Genomic DNA, 17,435 nt, shown 5'->3' with positions numbered 1-17,435 from the left:
CCACCAGAGCTGTTGCCAGATAATTAAATGTTCAGTTCTCTACCATAATGTTGTTTTAGGGAATTTGTTGTCAGTGTGAAGGGACAATTTCAGGTCCTCTATGATGTGCACGCAGGGGAACTTGAAGCTCCCTTCGGTGTGGATGGGGGCGTGCTCCCTTTGCTGTTTCCTGTAGTCCATGATCAACTCCTTCATTTTGTCGACGTTGTGAAAGAGGTTATTTTACTGGCACCAATCCACCAGGGCTTTCACCTCCTCCCTGTAGGCCAGGGTTCCCCAACAGCTCCATCTAAAACATCTGGACTGACAGTGGCGACCCGTCATTCAGGGAAGGAGGGGCTTGGGACCAACCTGCTTTGAGCCACACCTGTTTAGCTAATATATATATATACATATTTTTTTTTAGTGTGTGACTGTTTTGGATGTTATTTTGGCATTAATACGTGTCACATCATTTAGCAAACAATGTCCCCAAAAAAACCTTTGCGTTAAAAAAGCCACATACAAACATAGTCTCTTTTTTGCTTTCTTGAGCAAGGCAGCTCCAAAATGCAGGTGTTTCAGCCCAGCTCTGTGCTTTCTGTGGTGTTGGGGCAGCCAGTGGAAAATACAGTGCATAGGGGTTGGTAATGTTCTCTAGTTGCGCTATGATTGCCTCAGTGTTATGTCACTCATGGGTACACTACATCACCGCAAAATCTACGGGGAGAGCTCGAATATTCAAGCCCCTTGGGTGCTACCATATAGTTACATTAGAAGTGCCCATCCAAGAAGGCTCAATGTTATTGGCCACAGATAAAATGAGTCAAATCACATGATTCTGGAGTAGAAAGAAACATTTGTTTAGGCGAGGTGCTGGCCAGCGGAGTAGAAGTAGAGAGTCTCACACTCTAGGAGCTCAGATGCAATAATTAAATAACCTAATAACCAAGTGGTCTTCATCAGGGTATAATGACAAACACTGCGGGTCACCAGTTTATAAAGTGTCAAAGAACACACAGGTGTCTGTAATGATATCATTGGTTAATTCTCAGATATAAGAACATACAAAAACATGAATGGATAGCATACGATGATAGATACAATTTGGCTACATAGTCCTACAAATATTTACAATGAATAGCAAAATCCCAATAATCACAAGAATGGCTTCAGATCAAAGTCTACGTTGAGGCCGAAGGGAGCAAGGGTCTTTAAATTAAAGTCCAGGCAACCTCTAGTCTTACCCATAAATTGTTGAGGTCACCTCGTCTCCTAGGGAGGGTGACATGTTCGATGTCGATAGAAGGTAGGGCCGAAATCGAGTGGTTTTCTTCCAAAAAGTGCGCTGCAACTGGATGAGTCGTGTTTTTGCACCTAATGGTGCTACGATGCTCCTAGATTTGTACATTTAATTTGCGCTTTTTTTTACCCACATGAATTTTACAACACGGACAGGTTATCAGATAAACAACTGCTTTAGTGGAGCACATGATGACACCTTTGATTAGGATCTGTTTCCCTGTTTGGGGGTGTTTGAAGGATCTACATTTGTAAATGCCATTGCATTGGGCGCAGCCATTACACTTGTAGTTTCCATCCGGAAGAGGCACAAATAGACGTTGTGCAGGGATATTTTGGGGTGGTAAATCAGAGTTTACCAATTGATCTCTGAGATTTCTGCCCCGGGAGAATACGACCAAGAGATAATCCGAAAACACATTACCAATACTGTCATCGGATCTTAGAATGTGCCAATGTTTGAGAACGATTCCCTTAATTAGTTCAGAGCACTTTGAATAGCAGGTAGTTAGAACGCAAGAATTCTTCTTTTTGCGAGACTGTACTTGAAAGAGATCATGTCTTGATTTGTTTTGAATTTTCTCAATTGCAGGACTAATCTGACAATTTTTCTACCCCCTCTCCATAAATGTTCTTTGTGTCTCAGCCATATTTCTATCGAACTCTGTTTTTTGCCAATTCTTTTGATTCAACAGAATTGGCTGTTGGGCAAACTGTTTAAGGGAAGCGGGTGACAACTATCAGCTCTCATCAAACTGTTACGATCAGTCACATTATATCTACAGTTGCTTTGATTGGACTGATCATGTCAACATCATACTTTCAAAATCTTAGCTGACAAGATAGACAAGCAGTCATGAATCACATCGCCAATCTACTGGCAAATCCTTTTCAATCCAACATTGGAAATCACAAATTCAACAATGTGTCACGCCTGCTCGAGCTCCCCCTTTCTGGTGCTCGAGGGCGCAAAGCATTATCATTACGCACACCTGTCACCATCGTTACGCGCATCAGTGCTTCATGGGACTCACCTGGACTAATGCACCATATCTAATGCACATAACTAATGCACCACAACTAATGCACCACAACTAATGCACCACAACTAAGGCACCACAACTAAGGCACCACAACTAAGGCACCACAACTAAGGCACCACAACTAAGGCACCACAACTAAGGCACCACAACTAAGGCACCACAACTAAGGCAACATAACTAAGGCAACTTAACCAAGCAACATAACTAAGCAACATAACTAAGGCATTGATATATTATCACTGATGCACCATAACTAATGTATTATCACTAATGCACCATCACTAATGCACCATATCTAATGCACCATATCTAATGTAGTATAACTAATGCACCATAACTAATGCACCATCACTAATGCATAACACTAATACACATAACTAATGCACCTACGCTAAAGCACCATAGCTAAAGCACCATAGCTAAACTAATGCATAACTAATGCATAACTAATGCACCATAACTAATGCACATCACTAATATAAATAACAAATGCACCATAACTAATGCACCATAACTAATGAACATTATCTAATGCAACATACTTAATGCATATCACTTATACACATAACTAATGCACCATAACAAATGCACCATAACTAATGTATTATCACTAATCCCCATGACTAATGCACCATAACTAATGTATTATAACTAATGCACCATAACTAATGTATTATAACTAATGTTTTGTAACTAATGCACCATAACTAATATATTATAACCAATGCACCATAACTAATGCAACATAATATAATAATAATAATATATGCCATTTAGCAGACGCTTTTATCCAAAGCGACTTACAGTCATGTGTGCATACATTCTACGTATGGGTGGTCCCGGGAATCGAACCCACTACCCTGGCGTTACAAGCGCCATGCTCTACCAACTGAGCTACAATTAACCATATCTAATACATATCACTATTGCACATAACTAATGCACTATAACTAATGTATTATAACTAGTGCACAATAACTAATGCACCATAACTAATGTATTTTAACTAATGCACCTTATTTAATGCAACATAACTAATGCACCATAACTAATGCACTATAACTAATGCACTATAAATCATGTATTATAACTAATGTATTATAACTAATGTAATATAACTAATGAAGCTTATCTAATGCAACATACTTAATGCATATCACTAATACACATAACTAATGCACCATAACTAATGCACCTAAGCTAATGTATATCACTAATATAAATAACTAATGCACCATAACTAATGCACCATAGCTAATGCATATTACTAATGTATTATCACAAATGCACCATAACTAATGCATTATCGCTAATCACCATGACTAATGTATTGTCATCAATGCACCATAACTAATGTATTATAACTAATGCAACATAACGAATGCACCATAATTAATGCATATCACTAATGCACCATAACTAATGCACCAAAACAAATGTATTTTAACTAATGCACCATAACTAATTTATTATAACTAGTGCACCATAGCTAATGTATTATAACTAATGTAATATAACTCATGTATTATATCTAATGCACATTATATAATGTTAAGGGTCTCTTTTCCAAGCTTAAAATAATATACATTCAACACCATGGGTAAGAGAAGGTTGAATACATTGGCCATGCTGTCAATCCAGCATGACTTCTGCCGCATTCAAAACAACCAGAAACTCTGAACTGGGAAATCTCAGACTTCAATGAGTCCAGTGAGAATGACATATGGTGCTTTCAAGACAACTGGAAACTCATAAAAAACAAGATCGAATCATGTCAGTGATCTTCAGGTCGGAGTTCTAGAAATAGTCCAGAATTCCCGACTTGGAATACAGAGTTGGATCACCGTTCAAAACATTTTCCCAGTTTGAGTTCCCAGTTGTCTTGAAAGCACCATGTGTGTCATTCTTGGGCTCGGGTAATATCTCCGTCCATGTGACTGTATAAATTATATTTCAAGTATTGGGTCACAAAAAATAAATGTTAAAAGATGCTGTATATAAATTGAAATGTCCAGTATAATGAATTGAAATCCATTTAGCATTCATTTAAACTTTATTTAACAAAAAAATATTTTTTTTAACCTCTACAGGATTGGTGGATCCCCCATGGGATGGTTGAGCTAACATATGCTAATCACATTAGCCTGAGGTTGTAAGCAACAAGAAGATGTCCCAGGACATAGACATATCTGATATTGGCAGAAATCTTAAATTCTTAAATTGCCTATGCCGTTCTGTACCATCACTCATTCATATATCTTTATGTACATATTCTTTATCCCTTTCCACTTGTGTGTATAAGGTAGTAGTTTTGGAATTGTTAGGTTAGATTACTCGTTGGTTATTACTGCATTGTCGGAACTAGAAGCACAAGCATTTCGCTACACTCGCATTAACATCTGCTAACCATGTGTATGTGACAAATACATTTGATTTGATTTTAAACCTGTGACAGGTTTGAGTTATTTACTTTATTTATGAATATTGCATCTAAACAAATTAATTATTCAATATATATTGTTTATATTCACTTATGAAACATGCTGTAATGTGTTTCGCGTGAACAAAAAATATATTTTAAGGCAGGTAGCCAAGTGGTAGAAGAGTTGGACAAGGCTCTTAACTTCAGTTGTTCCTTTAAGTCGCTCTAGATCCTAAATTACTCAAGGATTATAGTGTATACATTCTAAGAATCTTTGATTTAACATTATCCATTGAAACATCTAGGGAATGACGGTACCCACAACAGCAGGAGAAAGACAAAAGCTGGGTCGAGCACATCAAAATGCTGACCCAGAAAAAAGGGAACAATATCTTGAGAAAAAACAGAGATAGAAAAGAAATGTTGAGGCAGGAGAAAAATAAAAATATCAGTGATTTAAGTGAGAGAGACCAGCGTCAGAAGTGTAAACAGTAGAGAACAGCATGGAGAGGAAAAGAGCGCCGAGGAACTGGAACATTTTAAAGTCAAGCCATGGAAAAGGGGCTCCTGATGGCGTGGGAGGAACATTGAAGAGAATGGCAGACAGGTTGGTCGCTAAGGGCTGAGTTCTCAGTGATGCACAGGAGATTTACTAAGCCCCCCGTGAGATAAACACGTCAGTGAAGCTATTCTTTGTGAAGAGTGCCGATGTTGAACGTGCAATGGAGATGATGCCAAGCCCGATAAAAGCAGTGCCCTCCACCATGACAATACACCAGGTCATCAGCCTTGCTCCTGGTGAGCTGATGTCTCATGATGTCAGCTGCCTTTGTTCAACAAAGAAGGACCTAAACTGTACATGCTTTAACACACATCACTTCAGTTTCAGGTAGAAGGTCCTGGCTGCTCCAGAACAGCCAGCCAATGAGAAAAATCCACAACGTGTGGACAAAATCCAATGGGGGAATGCAAGTCTTCTTGGGCAGTGGTGTGTAGTGGAATATGATGATGACCTTTATCCAGGCATCATCCTTGGGCATGGAGGAAATGAGTGCAAGTGAAATGATTGCATTGTGTAGGACTAAACCCATTTTTCTGGCCTTCGAGACGACATCCACTGGTATCACTTTGATGAAGTCCTTGAGATGATTCCACCCCCACAGTGTGTGACATCCTGCCATGTAGAGGTTGAGAGAGATGTGTGGGCCAGACTCTCAAGAAGAAAACCATGAATGAATGAATGTGTCACGGTTTTCATATGGTGAAGGAGAGTCGGACCAAACTGCAGCGTGTCGATTGTGATCCATGTTTATTTAAACAAACGTATACACGACTAAACACGAACACTACAAAACAATAAACGAAACGAAAACAGCCTATACTTGTGTCAACTAACACAGCACAAAGGCCATCAAGACACTCAGGACAATCACCCACAATACAACCAAAGAATATGGCTGCCTAAATATGGTTCCCAATCAGAGACAACGATAAACACCTGCCTCTGATTGAGAACCACTTCAGACAGCCATAGACTTTCCTAGAACACCCCACTAAGCTACAATCCCACTAAGCTACACATCACATACAAAAACCCATGTCACACCCTGGCCTGACCAAATACATGAAGAAAACACAAAATACTTTGACCAGGACGTGACAGAATGAATACTAGTGCTGTAGTTACAGCTGTTCTAGCATTCTAAATGGCCTTGGAAAATGTTCCTACAGGTTGATGACACGTTGAACTTTTCTGATGAAACCTGTTGAATGTTATTACCCTAATGCCTGATGTGTTTTTAGAAGTTTGATATTTACTGCAGTTTGGTTAATAAAACCCAGATTATTCTAAATATATCTAATGTCCTTATTACATGGTTGCATACAATGAAATGCAACGTTATGGGGTAAATCTTGAAGGGACGTTGATAATAAAGTAAACTGGTTTATATGGAAACCGTTACAGTATTAATCCCTGTCACTCGAGTCTCAACCCCATCACATGACAATATTTGTTAAATAAAATGGAAAAGATTAATTGAATGTTTTCTGAGCTCAGTCTGAAATGTTAAGGACAATCCCAAGAAGATTAGATTTATGTTAAAATTCTGAAATGATAAGACCACTGACAGGTGTCTATTTCAGGGTTTAATACAGCAAAATTCAGAGATTTTACATAAATGTTATATTTATAATAATAATTGAATTGGTTTAGGGGACACATGAGCATTAGGTAAATGTTGATTTTATAACAAGTACATTTTATAATCATATTCAGACAACTTCTATATTGTCTGTGATATGGTTGAAGATAAATGGTGTCCATATCAGACACAAATTGACAATAATATGCCCGAGGTGGGAAAACATGTTTTCTTGAAGGTTTAATATGTACTTAAATGTTGTGGGGGTGTTCAGAAAATGAATTTATTTGAGTAAAAATAATATATATAGCAAACTTCTGCTTGAAAATGCTAGCCTTGGCTTTTCTAACTGCCTGTGTATATTGGTTTCTAGCTTCCCTGAAAAGTTGCATATTATGGGGACTGTTCTACGCTAATGCAGAACGCCATAGGATGTTTTTGTGTTGGTTAAGGGCAGTCAGGTCTGGAGAGAACCAAGTGCTATATCTGTTCCTGGTTCTAAATTTCTTGAAATGGGGCATGCTTATTTAAGATGGTGAGGAAGGCATTTAAAAAGAATAACCAGGCATCCTCTACTGACGGGATGAGGTCAATATCCTTCCAAGATACCCGGGCCATGTCGATTAGAAAGGCCTGCTCGCTGAAGTGTTTCAGGGAGAGTTTAACAGTGGTGAGTGGAGGTCGTTTGACCGCTGACCCATTACGGCTGCAGGCAATGAGGCAGTGATCGCTGAGATCTTGGTTGAAAACAGCAGAGGTCTATTTAGAGGGCAAGTTGGTTAGGATGATATCTATGAGGGTGCCCATTATGGCTTTGGGGTGGTAGCTGGTAGGTTCATTTTGATGATTTGTGTGAGATTGAGGGCATCAAGCTTAGATTGTAGGAATGGCTGAGGTGTTAAGCATGTTCCAGTTTAGGTCACCTAGCAGCACGAGCTCTGAAGATAGATGAGGGGCAATCAGCTCACATATGGTGTCCAGAGCACAGCTGGGGGCAGAGGGTGGTCCATAGCAGGCGGCAACGGTGAGAGACTTGTTTTTAGAGAGGTGGATTTTTAAAAGTAGAAGTTCAAATTGTTTGGGTACATACCTGGACAGTAGGACAGAACTCTGCAGGCTCTATCTGCAGTAGATTGCAACACCGCCCCCTTTGGCCATTCTATCTTGTCTGAAAATGTTGTAGTTAAGGATGGAGATTTCAGAGTTTTTGGTGGTCTGCTTATAGAGTGGCAAGAGAAAGTATGTGAACCCTTTGGAATTACCTGGATTTCTGCAGAAATTTGATCTGTTCTTCATCTTAGTCACAATAGACAAACACAGTGTGCTTAATAACACACAAATTGTATTTCTTGTCTATATTAAATACATCATTTAAACATTCACAGTGTAGGTTGTAAAAAGTATGTGCACCACGAGGCTAATTACTTTTCTAGAAGCTAATTGGATTCCAATCAATGAGACGAGATTGAAGATGTTGGTTTGAGCTGTCCTGCCCTATAAAAAAATACTCACATAGAGTTTGCTATTCACAAGAAGCATTGCCTGATGTGAACCATTATGAGAATTTTGTTATCAATGTTCATAAACTTCAATTAATCTGCTCAGTCTGCAACCCAGAGTTTGTAAGATTCTGAAATAGACACGAGTTCCAGCTTACAATAGTCAAAAGGTTTATTCACGAGAGTACTAAGTCCATTATACAAATACATCCCTTTTATATCTTGCTCCTTCCTTACGCACATACTTTCTCAGAAACCATACATATCCTATGCACATGAACAGTAGGTGAGTGGTATCTTTCTCCAGAGTTCTCAGCAATGTATCACTACCCAGCCGATAGTTCCTTTCCCCTTAGATTAGAGACCTTGAGAAGTACTCCCGGTCCTATCATAAGTTTCTCAGAGTTCTAGCCAGATCGGTTCAAACACAGTTGAATTGTTCTTTGTGTTTACTGAGGCACACACATTCCTCTCTTTCCCAGTCTAACCTAGTTGGACTGATGTTTAATATTTTTAATTACTCCTTACACATGCTACATAAACTCTAATCCCTAATGGTTAAGATTCCGGGTAGAATTATTTAATCATTATCTTTTAATCATATAAACTATTTTATCAATCCACCCTTAATGACTAAATAAGACACACCGATATATCAAACACTATATGGAAACAAATGTTACAAGAATAAACCAAACCAATACATGTATTTACATTTGATTACTCATCATTGACTGTTCTAAGCTTATATCCAATTATAACTCTTACGGTTTAGGATTTTCATCATAATCTTCATGAAAGTAACAGTCTCTGCTTAAACAGCTAAAATAGTCTCATCTAACATTGGCTCCTCGTAGTTAAAAGAGGAGCGTAGCCATCTCCTAGGCCTGGAAGCCTGTATTCATCATCCCACTGGACGGAGCTCGGAATTGGTCCGTATCTCACTATCTGTTGCGTCATTGACCTCTCCAGAGATCTGGAAATGAGACCTCACACACAGAATCAAACAGCCACAGGATATCAACACAGTTATACAGGTGAAGATTGCTCACAACAGTGATTATGACATTTATCCATTTCCCAAACATACTGTCAAACCAATTTGTTTGAGAATTATCCACCCCAGAGTTCTGCTCATTCGTGAGCTAATGTGGTTAAACCAGCCAGGGCCTTGGTCACTGATCCGTCTGGAGCGGTGTTATTTAAAAAATAAACGTACAGCAATGAACCTCAATCATTCTACATACCCCGCCCTTTTCTGCCAATAACATATCGAGTCAGTCTATTTTACCAGGTCATGAGGGAGGTGGCGGATAATTGGTCAGAGAACCCCTTTACTGCATCCCCAGAATCATTCACAAATCTCTGTTGATTATAATAGATGTCACTAATCCAATCCACATTTTTATTTATTGTCAACCACCAAAATAATGTAATGGCAAAGCCTTCACCTATTTGATTCATCTGGAACTTCCCCGAGGATGCCAATAGCATTCATCGAGACTCCCATCCTGGTCAAAACTCCTCCTGTGCCTACTTTAGCCTCCTATAACTGGCCTCTGATGACTAACTCAAACTGGTTGGACCAATAACCCCGGGGCGCAAGTTCCTAACCACCCTTTTTGGTAGTTTGTCGTATGCGTCCTTTTCTCCTGTACTTCCAAGCCTAAGTCAATCACATTAACGATTACCTTTCAGCCATTAGAATCATCTAAGTTCTCGGTGCCATTCTTGTATCTATAACACTGGTACTCATCAGGAGTTAAAGTGAACCGAGGTGGGTTGGCCGAGTTCTTCAATCTGGCCAACCCAATCCCTGTAAAGTTATTTGCTTTCCTAGGGAATTGTTTAAGGTTTACCTTAAATCCTACATCTTGATCTTCTTTGACTCCTTATTCTGTAAGTTGCTCATCAGTGAGTATATAGTATAGTTGTCACGCCCTGACCTTAGTATTCTCTGTTGTCTTTATTATTTTGGTTAGGTCAGGGTGTGACATGGGTGATGTGTGTTTTTGTCTCATCTAGGGTGTTTGTACTGTCTAGGGGTTTTTGTAGATTTATGGGTTTGTTTCCATCGAGGTGTTTATGTAGGTCTATGGTTGCCTAGATTGGTTCTCAATTAGAGTCAGGTGTTTATCGTCATCTCTGATTGGGAACCATATTTAGGCAGCCATCTTCTTTGGGTATTTTGTGGGTTATTGTCTATGTTAGCACAGTGTTTATATAGCGGTCATGGTCATCGTAATCTTTTTGTTTAAGTGTTCTGTGTTCTTTATTCAATAAAGAAGAATGTATTCTAACCACGCTGCGCTTTGGTCCCCTCCATACAACGATCGTGACAATAGTATATCCATTACTTCTTATCAATGACAACGGCGTCATATAATGAGTACCGAAAGGTGGTAGATCTGGATGTATCAGAAAGATTACCAAGACTATGATGCACCTCAGAGTCTCTACTCCTCCCAAAAACCACCTGCCCTTAGTCAGTCTGCTAGGTACCACCCCATACTCACACTTCTAGGAGCACCCACAGTGATGAACGGTTGGGATAGGAAATATTCGTTAAGGAGGTAACCCCCGGACCCTGTTGGTGCTCAGTTCTTCTCTTAACTCTGTGTGTGATCAGCCGTGCTCATATGTGTACACACCTTCTTGCAGTGGGTAACGGGGACCCAAGTGACTCTCTCAGCTATTCAAATGGCAAAGGCGGTGGTTTAACAGAACCTGGTATGGGCCTTTCCAATGGGGCTGCTTCCAGTCTATTCTCCTCAGGGACTGAATCCACACCCAGTCTCCTGGTTTGATTGAGTGAATCACCTTCTCCTGTAATTCACCTGTTGGACAATCTTGGACATACGGGTTTGGTTAACAAAAAGTCTTCCCATGTGTTCTGCTAGGATATCTTCAACTTCTATGTCTACCTGTCCTGTCCGTAACTCTGGCATTCTATTTGTTCTACCTGATTAGCTCAAATGTAATCCATTATTTAAGGAAATAGATCCGAGTAAACCAACTCTAGGCATAATATCTTGACCTAATATTTTAACTACCATAATCATGTCCGCCAAGTAAGTTGGGAATGCTTCTACCCATTTAATATACTTATCTATTATTTTTAAACACCACTTCTTTCCCTCACTTCGAAATAGTTCAATTTAGTCCATTTCCAAATGTTGGAGTGGATATTCTACAAAAACATTTTTTTTTAAGTAATTATCCTCTAGTCCATTAAGTAGTTATCCTCTAGGCCACTAAGTCTTTCCTAACCTGTAGTATTTCCTAACCTGCTCTACCATCCTTCCTCCCTGTTGACACCTGGCTCTGCCCATGTGTCAATATTGCTGCATATCTAAACAATGACTTTGGTAAGTTTAGTAAATTATCCTTACGTCAGACCTTGTCTTCTAGGATTGCCCCTTTCATTTTCCACATGTCCAATTCTTCCTGGGGCGTTCGTTCTTGGCTATCCTGTAACAATTCTCTGTCAAGTGTCGTATCTTCTTTAAGATTTCTGTGCTTTGTATGGATTAAAATGCCTATGTACTTGTCTCTGTAAATAGTAACCTTTCTCTCCTTTCTTATTTCGCAGGTTCTAGTCAATGCTACAATTTCAGTCTGTTGTGCAGAATAATTTCTGGGCAATGATTCAGTGTCTAACACCTTAGTTCCTGAAACCAACTAAGCTTTCATTCCCCTTTTAGTTAGGGTAACAACTACTTCCAACAAAATCATCATATCTCTTCCGAGCAAATTTACTAAACATACACTCAAAATAAAAAATAAAATACATGCCTGCCCTCCTAACTTGTCATATTTTTAAAAACAAATGGAGCTAACAGTCTCTCCATTAATTAATATCCTAAAACGAAGTGAAACAAATTCTCTCCCCCTTTTATTCTTATTCTGTCTGTCACTATTATTTCTGTCCCCCATTTCTCAGGAGAGCTTTATACTCTGCCATCTAATCCTGTTTATATTTTAACTATGCTGGCCTCCACTCAGTAACTGTTATCTAACCATTCTGTGTCACTTCTATCTGCTCTCCTGATGCTACTCCCCAACCTTCAAGGTCTCAGCAGTGCGGGGAGGACTTTGTCTGTCCTTCCTTCGGTCTGTCACTCTTTCTTATAACAGTCAGTATCAAATATGGGTCATTTCCAAATATTGACTAAAAGTCTCACTGTCTGTACTCATGGATTCTTAGAAAAATCAACATGTTTATGGTAGTAATCTTTAAAAATAAAGTTTCTCGATTCTCTCAATGATCCTGAATCACCACAGTATATATCCCTGTCCTGTTGGCTCAGAATGTCCTAAATAATTAAAACTTATTCTTGCTAACTTTATAACCTTGTTCAACAACAAAATATAATAATACTATTATCTCAATTTCACAGCCTTGTTGTGTTAAATGTCTTACTCTGCATACAACAACAGCTGATTACCCAAGGGAAAACAAAACTTTGTTAGATTACTAAACATTACTTAAGCCAAAATAGTGAGAGTTTAAAACTAACCTTATGACAGTTTTTTTATAAACCCACCAACACCCAATTTTTAACCCATAATTCTCCATGAGAGTATTGTATAAAAAATATACACGATTACTGGTCAAAAGATAAGTTTCAAATAACATAATCAGATCAAAATCACTCCTCTGAAACCCTCAACAAAGAAAAATTATTGTACCCTTATGGCCATAGGAAGAGAGACTTAAGGAAGTCTACCCTATCTTTCTTCTCATTGGTTCAAATTACAAATATGTCGAAGAACTATAAACTCCATAATTATCAATTACACAAATTACCTTGAAAATCAGATTTACAAATGACCTTAAATGCATTATCCAAATGGCCCTCCCATGAGGCTGATCAGACCACACAGGAGAACCATGATTGAGGTCATAGGTCAAACCACCATTTCAAAAGAAGTGTTTCTTACTATATTAGACAAATTAAAGTAAAAACGTCAAACATTTTCTACATGTTGTATCCCAGGTTCCCAGAACACTCCCTTATCTAAAGAATTCACGTGTTTTAATTAAACTCAGAAAAGAATACTTCTAAAATTCCATATGTGTGTGTACCCCTTTAAGATATCGTGACTCTAGGAAACATTCCAAAGAGAGAAAATGAAACACTCCTTTTCCCAGAAAAAAAATACAACCACTTGGTCAGCATTTCATTATACGACACCGATTCAGAAACCCAAACGTTGACCACAAACAAAACTTAATCAAAATTATAAACCATTGTACTCCCTCCAATCATTAGTTTTGTTGAACAGAAAACCCAAACCTTATGGCAGCAGATGGACAAGGTCCGCCATGAGAGATGACTGTATAGGAAAAGCCCTTAAGGAAAAGCATCTTCAGTCAATCTGCTTTTGTTCTACGTAATGGGAACAGATTATAGTGTTAGAATACATTAACTTCCTGCTCAAATTCACTGGTATTACCTAAATAAATACAAAACAGTAAATCAGAAACTAATCATGAATCGTAAAAGTTAACTATTCAAACTTGAATCCCTTACAGCCAAATATAAAAAAAACTTATCTATTCTTCCCAGTAGGCGAAAACATAACCCCTACTCAAACAGAGTTCTGCCTACCTCGATCATAAGAGTATAACCAAATTTTACAACTTTCTCTTCTCTTTCGGCTTCACACTTATAAAAGATGTCCAAAACTTAAAAAGTAACATGTACTTCGCCAAATTTATAACATACATCAGTCAATCCATAAGAATAAAAAACATTTCGGTGGGCACAACTCTATCGCCATTATCTGTGATGGTTATCACAGATAATGATGATTATCTGTGTTATTTAAATACAACTCCTATCCTCGATACGTTATTCCAGCAGACCATTTAGGCAACAGACAATGTAACACATCGAAATCACCTCGCTATTTTGAATGAATTAGTCTTTCAATTTAACCTAAACAATCTATTTATCCCTTAAACAAACACTAACAACCGTATCTTTCCAGACAAAACATACCAATAGTGGAATTACAAATCAGAAACCCAGCATAGGCTGGGAAACGAACCTGGGTCTCCCATTTGACAGGCGAGAATTATACCTCTGGACCAACAAATAATCCTTATACATGCTACATAAACTCTAATCCCTAATGGTTAAGATTCCGGGTAGAATTATTTAATCATCTTTTAAACATAAAATAATTTATCAACCATACGTCGAACAAAAGAGATCTCAGATGACTTAAGAATTGTTGACTTACATAAAGCTGAAAGGGTATCTCTAAAAGCCTTGATGTTCATCATTCCATGGTAGGACAAATTGTCTATAATTGGAGAAAGTTCAGCACGGTTGCTACTCTCCCTAGGAGTGGCCGTCCTGCAAAGATGACTGCAAGAGCACAGTACAGAATGCTTAATGAGGTTAAGAATCCTAGTGTCAGCTAAAAACGTTCAAAAACATCTGGAACGTGCTAACATCTCTGTTGACGAGTCTATAATACATAAAACACTAAAAAGGAATGCTGTTCATGGGAGGACCCCAAGTAAGAAGCCACTGCTGTCCCCCCAACAAAAAAAAAACATTCCTGGCGGCCTGAAGTTTGCAAAGGAGTACCTGGATGTTCCACAGCGCTTCTGGCAAAATATTTGGTGGACAGATTAAAATAAAATTTAGTTGTTTGGAAGGAACAGACAACAACACTATGTTTGGAGAGAAAAAAGGCACAGCACACCAACATCAGAACCTCATCCCAACTGTAAAGTATGGTGGAGGGAGTCTCGTGGTTTGGGGCTGCTTTGGTGCTTCAGGGCCTGGACAGCTTGCTATCATCGACAGAAAAATGAATTCCCAAGTTTATCAAGACATTTTGCAGGAGAATGTAAGGCTGTCTTTTTTTATTATTATTATTTTTTAACCAGGCAAGTCAGTTAAGAACAAATTCTTATTTTCAATGTCGGCCTAGGAACAGTGGGTTAACTGCCTGTTCAGGGGCAGAACGACAGCTCGGGGGTTTGAACTTGCAACCTTCCAGTTACTAGTCCAACGCTCTAACCACTAGGCTACCCTGTCTGCCAATTGATGCTCAACAGAAGTTGGGTGATGCAACAGGACAACGACCCAAAACACAGAAGTAAATCAACAGAATGGCTTCAACAGAAGAAAATACACCTTCTGGAGTGGCCCAGTCAGAGTCCTGATCTCAACCTGATTTAAAATGCTGTGACATGACCCAAACAGCGGATCAAATCAAAGTTTATTTACAGTGAAATGCTTACTTACAGGCTCTAACCAATAGTGCAAAAAAGGTGAATTAGGTGAATAATAGGAAAGTAAAGAAATAAAACCACAGTAAAAAGACAGTGAAAAATAACAGTAGCGAGATTGAGATTGTATCATAGAGATAGCATCATCTGTGGATCTGTTTGGGCAATATGCATATTCGAGTGGGTCTAGGGTTTCTGGGATAATGGTGTTGATGTGAGCCATTACCAGCCTTTCAAAGCACTTCACGGCTACGGACACGAGTGCTACAGGTCTGTAGTCATTTAGGCAGGTTGCCTTTGTGTTCTTGGGCACAGGGACTATGGTGGTCTGCTTGAAACTGGTTGGTATTAGAGACTCAATCAGGGACATGTTAAACATTTCAGTGAAGACACCTGCCAGTTGGTCAGCACACTCCCGGAGCGCACGTCCTAGTAATCCGTCTGGCCCCGCAGCCTTGTGTATGTTGACCTGTTTAAAGGTCTTACTCAAGTCGGCTGCGGAGGGCGTTATCACACAGTCGTCCGGAACAGCTGATGCTCTCATGCATGCCTCAGTGTTACTTGCCTCGAAGCAAGCATAGAAGGGATTTAGGTCGTCTGGTAGGCTCATGTCACTGGGCAGCTTGCGGGTGTGCTTCCGTTTGTAGTCTGTAATAGTTTGCAAGCCCTGCCACATAAGATGAGCGTTGGTGTAGTATGATTCAATCTTAGCCCTGTATTGACGCTTTGCCTGTTTGATGGTTCATCGCAGGGCATAGCAGGATTTCTTGTAAGCTTCTGGGTTAGAGTCCCGCACCTTGAAAAGCGGCAGCTCTACCCTTTAGCTCAGTGCGAATGTTGCCTGTAATCCATGGCTTCTGGTTGGGTATGTACGTACAGTTAGTGGGGATGACGTCCTCGATCATGGTGTTCAATAAAGACATGAAAACATATAATTGTTTGTGTGTTATTAGTTTAAGCAGACGGTGTTTGTCTATTGTTATGACTTAGATGAATGTCCGATCAAATTTGATGACCAATTTATGCATTAATCCAGGTAATGCCAAATGGTTCACATACTTTTTCTTGGTACTGTATGCCCCATTTCATTATCTTACGGTTCTGATTTGGTGTACAGGGAGAATAATGTTCCGAATTCTGTCGTGGTACATTTCAAAAGTGTCTGCACATCATATTGACTATGTTCGTCCTAGCTCGCTCATTAATGTCTTAATCAAAATGACTGATTGCCTTTTATCCGCTCGCCATCCCCTTATGCCATAGTTTGTACATCTCAATTGTCAGTAGAAAACACATTTGTTTAAGCAAGTGGCAGGTAGCCTAGTGGTTAGAGCATTGAGCCAGTAACCAAAAGGTTGGTGAATTGAATCCCTGAGCTGACAAGGTAAAAATCTGTTGTTCTGCCCTTGAACAAATCAAATCAAATGTATTTGTCACATACACATGGTTAGCAGATGTTAATGCGAGTGTAGCGAAATGCTTGTGCTTCTAGTTCCGACAATGCAATAATAACCAACGATTAATCCAACCTAACAATTCCAAAACTACTACATTTACATTACATTTACATTACTACCTTATACCCACAAGTGTAAAGGGATAAAGAATATGAACATACAGATATATGAATGAGTGATGGTACAGAACGGCATAGGCAAGACGCAGTAGATGGTATCGAGTACCGTATATACATATGAGATGAGTAATGTAGGGTATGTAAACATTATATGAAGTAGCATTGTTTAAAGTGGCTAGTGATATATTTTCCATCAATTCCCATTATTAAAGTGG

Source organism: Oncorhynchus keta, chromosome 13 (genome assembly GCF_023373465.1).
Source record: "Oncorhynchus keta strain PuntledgeMale-10-30-2019 chromosome 13, Oket_V2, whole genome shotgun sequence".
NCBI lineage: Eukaryota > Metazoa > Chordata > Actinopteri > Salmoniformes > Salmonidae > Oncorhynchus > Oncorhynchus keta.
Note: the sequence above shows the minus strand (reverse complement) of the source record.